This window comes from Trachinotus anak, unplaced genomic scaffold (assembly GCF_046630095.1).
Source record: "Trachinotus anak isolate AG129_WGS33_773 ecotype Australia unplaced genomic scaffold, CSIRO_AGI_Tana_v1 ptg000001l, whole genome shotgun sequence".
NCBI lineage: Eukaryota > Metazoa > Chordata > Actinopteri > Carangiformes > Carangidae > Trachinotus > Trachinotus anak.
The window spans coordinates 22,609,630-22,615,259 of NW_027273852.1; the positions used below are offsets into that span (position 1 = coordinate 22,609,630).

At 38.0% G+C, this 5,630-nt stretch overlaps 1 long non-coding RNA gene across 1 annotated transcript; it reads right to left on the minus strand.

The window, feature by feature from the left end:
- Positions 1 to 397: 397 nt before the first annotated feature.
- LOC139606189 (uncharacterized) lies at positions 398 to 4,722 on the minus strand. Its single transcript, XR_011684621.1, has 3 exons — positions 4,364 to 4,722; positions 3,943 to 4,005; positions 398 to 1,463 (listed from the first exon to the last, which is right to left on the minus strand). It is a non-coding gene; the product is annotated as an uncharacterized lncRNA (long non-coding RNA).
- Between the last annotated feature and the right edge of the window lie 908 nt (positions 4,723 to 5,630).

The following is a 5,630-nucleotide window of genomic DNA, read 5'->3' on the forward strand; positions in this document are numbered from 1 at the left end:
CGGAGTGGGTATTTTATTCCACAAGTTAATGAGTTTAAATGACTCAGAACAACCAAGGGCTGTTTTTGTGAAGCGTGGCGTTGAACTTGTAAATATTAACACTGCATTCATCATTTACTGTGTGAAAAAATTCAATATAACTATGTGAGCTGGTAAATTATGTAAGGTGCACAATGTTCCTGTTACAGGTCAAATAAAATGACGACACAGTAGGAAGGATTTAATAACACAGTTTTATAACACCATGTCATTTTAAATCAAATAGCTTTAAAAAAAAAAGTTACACACTTACTGATATTGTTATCAAGATAAACTTAATGAGTGTATGCATAACCTGCAGTGGAGTGGTACTAGTGAGGTTCAGGTTACTGTGCCTTAACCCCCCACCCCCCTTAGACTCTTGTATACATACAGTTACCTCAGCCTTGTTTTGCTACTCTGTCCATTGTCTCTGTTAGTTTATTACTTTGATAAATTGAGATCTGTGACATCATAATTTTCTACAAAAACACTTCTGATCATTATCCAGTGCTGTAACTGAGGAAATTGTGATCATATTTCCTACAACGTGGTTGGTTGGCAGAGGTGTACAACCACAAGATGATAATTCTGGGTTTTTTGATGCTATAATATAAAACAATGTATAGAAGCCCAGGGATTTAAACCATCAGAATCAGAAAATGAAAGCTCAAGTTCCAGCTTTTGGTCCAAGTCAAACTCAACATTTTGGGTCACAATGTGTATGTTCTTCTCAACATGAGTGGTTTAGACAACAGGGTTTGGTTAAATCGTTAAACAGGTTAAATTATGGCCCAATTGTTTACATGTGTGCTTTTTAATTTTTGTTTTAAGTCATGTCTGAGGTAACTGTATCTACAAGTTGGAGCCATGGTGTGTAAAGTATTGTCATAAGAAATATTAGCAACAGGAAAAAAATAAAAAATTAAAATTCACTCAGGTTGTGAAACAAATGCAGCTTTACTTCAGGGACATTTGGTCCAACCACTTGGCCCAATCCAGCCTATATGACTTGACAAATGATAACTCACCATTAACTACACATTTTGATGACATCGTCATGACCGGACATGACTCAGTACGAAAACCAAGCACATTAAAAATGGACATAAAAGTACGTACATGTGATCTCAGTGGTGCCATAAACATATGGTGGATTCAGAACATCCCTGATTGTATCCCTTGGGCTCACACCATCAATATTTTACATTGCATGAGGTTGGCTGTTGCATCTTTGAGGTTGTGGGGTGTGTGGAGGCTTCCATGATCCAAGGGATAGGAGGCAGTGATCTCCACTCAATCCCAGGTAGATAATGATGTGTCGTGGGGGTCTAAGAAAGGAATCCAGCAGTTCAACAGAAAGCCTGGAGCTGAATTTCAAATTGCTGGACAGCCTGAAGGTCATTACTGCTGGCTGGTTACTAGCCTTGACAGAGAGGGGTTGGCTGGCGGCAGTGGGAGAGAGGATGTTTTAAGAAAGAGAAATAGTTATGACAGGGAATAAAATAAGTGATAAGGGTCACAAGAAAACAGCATTTGGATGGTGTCTTCCCACTATGATGTATTTTCCAGTCAAAACAAGAGATAAGGGTTGGCTGGAATGATAGACGTAGACGGACATGCTGAATCATAACAAACATGCAGTGATTTGTTCTTTTGGGTTGGGAAAGTGATGGTATTCTTGATAAAATTGTGAGCTGTAACATATTTTGGACAAAGAGAAGAAGAAGGTATGTGTGAACTTGAATGAATTATCTTGGTGCTAAAAACACATCCCTAAAACTAGCATCTTATGCATTCACAGATTTTTCTTAGTAAACCGACCCAGAGGATTTAGACTCAAGTCTTTATCTCAGTTAATTTGCCTAAAACAAAACACTGATTATCATTTAATAATGGAAATTCCTGATCCGGATCATTTCCAAATTCCAAGACAATTGTTCCATGGCCTGAAGCTTTTCTGTTCACCAAATTTAATAAAGAACCACTGTAAGTCTTTCAGCTATCATACACAGCCAATCCAACTAATGAATTTCCTTTGCAAATGTAATGAATCCCAGATACTGCAATGTAAGTATGGCGTGATATGAAAAGGAGACGGGGTTTTTAAGGTTGAACACCAGCACTGATGTTGCTTTAACAGCTGTAAAATTTGAATTCACCCAAAAAAACTGAACACCAATTAAAGGTCTGACAGACCTACTATTCTCACATTCCTCTATTATAGCGACATTCAGCCATGTCCCTAAGTCATGGGTTTGAACCGACACTGTCAGCACAGGTGGTGTAACGTCTCACGTTTAGCCCCACGGGTAACTGTATATCAACTTTGGTAGTGAGGAATCACGTTCTCTCTCTCATTTTGACATGATGGAAAGGTTTAAATACTATAATACCCATGAGCTTCAGCTGTCATTGTTTTGGACAATGAACCAATCAGAGCCATAAATTAACTGTGAGCCATGAAAATTAAAAAAAAAATATTGTGACTTTTACTTAATAGAACCAGGACCACTGTTCTACAACTGAAAGAGTAGCCTAGTTACATTTGTAACTATGGTTAAAAAATATTAAAAACCCTATTACAAGAATATTGGCATTGAGCAACTATTCAAATATTAATGTCAATATTTTAACAATATCTGTGCATGGAAAGTACCATGTGGTTTGGGTTAGGGAGAGACTTAAGTAGAAAGAGTAAATTAAGTGAAATATTTCCTCTTTATTCACTTTTTTTTTTCTTTGCCGTTGAACATGGTTTCTAGCCAGGAGCAGGTGGTCGTGTTGGTAGTGATGTGAACTGAGAACTGGTGAACATTGATATTGAGATGAACTGAGTATGATGAAAAAGAAGACCTCTTTCATGAACAACAAAAATAAGTTGTCAAAAGTGGGTCAGAAGCTTGATTGCAAGAACACAATACATACAATGTCAAGGTAAATATGGACAGCTATAGTGAAACCTCCGTTGGGACGTGACCTACCATAAAAAAAATAAAATAAAAAAAAAAAACCTTGGATCTAGCAAACAGGGCAATAGACTGCCTCCCAGCTGCAGGTCCACAGTGGAAATCTAAGAAGAATGGAGCTCCTGCTTCTGCACCCTCACTAGCTACAACCTCCATGTCAAGGAAGGTTCAGTTACACTTAGGACTCTCACTCACTCAAGTCAACTGGGGGTAACAGCTTCTGTTAAGTCCTCTCCACTACCTGTTGAAGGCCTTCTGCCCTTCCAGTTAATGGCACCATTAAACATTAGTCATTGGAAAGGTCCTTGACACTTTTTCATCCTACACTCTGGTGAATGTGCAGGATGTGCTGGAGCCCTAGACAAGATTACCCTTGTACTTGGCAGACGGAGAAAGAAGATGATCTTTAGGATGGAGTGAAATGAACCTCACCTTACAGTCCCAATCAGTGGCATTATCTTTTGCCATCCTGCTCTTCCTACAGTGGTGGGACTCAACTTAATTTTCTTCTCTGGCCTACACTCTGATATGCAAGCTTCAGGTAATCAAAGTGTACGTAGAGGAGTTGGTGGAAAAATATGTAATAGCCATCTACTTCTCCTTCTGTTGTACCAGTTCTCTTAGTGCCTAAAATAATGATAAAATAAATGATAAAAATAGTCAAATCCAAAACCAAGGACTTAACCCACCTTGATTTACTTTGCTGGTTCTCACTGCCTTCATTTCAGTAGTACATTTCAATCATTTGCTGGTGCCAAACAGTTGCGAGTTCCAAACAAAACTACACTTATACAACACTGTTTATAAAGTGAATGGTTCAGCAGTCACATGAGTAATCACATCATGATATTTTTGGTATTTTCATAGTCTTTCAGTAAGCTTTTAACTTTTAATTGAGCTATTTATATTGCTATGGCTAAATAGCCAGTGTTAACATTAACAGCTGTTTACTTACCAGTCCAGAGGAAACGTTGTGAGTTCAGCATCAGACTTAATTTCTGTACTCACTAAGAGCCGTCTTCATCAGTGGAAAATAAACAAATAATTATTATCCTAATTATCATTATTATATTGTATTACATTATTTTTGTATGATAGCATTATTATCATATTATTATTATTATTGCTTTATTATGCTGTCTGTATATGTACATGTGGATTTTAATACGTGAAGTGATGTGATAACATTCTGCTATTTTTATTATTATTATTATTATTTATTATTATAAGTTTATCACATTCTGTTTGTCACTTTTCATTTGTCAAGTTTTCTCACAAAAAAAAAAAGTCAGCTCTTGTCTCACATTTATCACATTTCTTCTTCTGAATTTAGAATGCTAGTTAGCGAGCTAGCCCTGGCCCATCTCTTCACTTACTGATTGCGACTCATGGTAGAGTCCAATCCGCCCTGAAGACTTAGTGCTGCTCAGATGGCGTTTTATAACCTCTTGTCTTGTAAACGTAATGATGGCTGCAGCTTTTGTCCAACGACGATCACCACCACCTGCTCCTGGCAAGACACTACGTTCAGTGGCAGAGAAAACTTTAAGTAACATACTGTATATCACTGCTGAGCTGACAACAGTGTTTTCAGTTACCACTGACAGGAACTCCACTTCCTAGACACCTCACTGGAGAAAGGCAAAGACCTTCTTTGCAAAAAACGCATTGTACTGTGACCTAAATCTGTTAATAGTAAAAACAGAGGTATCGCATACCTTTGTTTTTGAAGACATTGGAGGATGCAGTATGAAGTATCATTGTATCCCTCCTGCGGCTTTGTAGGTGTGTCGCTTTCACTGTGCAATTTCTGAGTGCTGACCCAGTGGGCTGAACAGCATCGACCATTTCAAACTCAATGGGATGTATCTTAGTTCAAAATGGTTCTGTAATAGTGTTCCTGGCAAAGAATGATGGCACATTGTACATCTGTATTTAGGTTGGCACCACATTCGCAAACCACCAATGCCCCATGGAATCCTTCAAATGAAGTTCACAAAGAAGAGAACTCATGGATAATGCAGTGTTAATCTATTTAAAGAAAACAACCAACCCCTATCCTTTATTCAGCTGCACTATGTATCAGTTAACATTACTACTTTAACATCTCACCATCTCCAGCTGCATGGACAACATTACTCCTCTCCATTAACCCTTCCAGCTGATCCCTGCTGGCTCAATTATTTCTCTGCAACACTTTGTTTGATGCCTCACTTGCCAGGAGGCTTGCTTTTGATTGTATTGGAAGCAGCACCAGAAAACTCCCACAATGAATGCATAAAGGAGATCACAAGGAATGTTGTTTGCTTCATGAAGACAGCAACCCTTACTGACTGAACTTACAACTTTCAAGCTCCACAGTCGCTTTGAAGAAACTGTGACTCTGCTGAATTTGGAATACAGACTGATTATTGATTATCAGCATAAATAACCAGGCTAACTTCCTTTCTTAGCATTAAATGAATGTCCCCCACCTCAGTGCACCAATGCCTATGTTACACAGGTGCCTAAACAAGGTGATGATGTTGCATTAACCCACAAGTCTAGTTTCAAATGAACTTTCAACTAGACATCGAATTCAATTCTTATATTAAAACCATCTCCAGTAGCTATAAACTGCTTGTTTATCTTGTTTATCTGAAT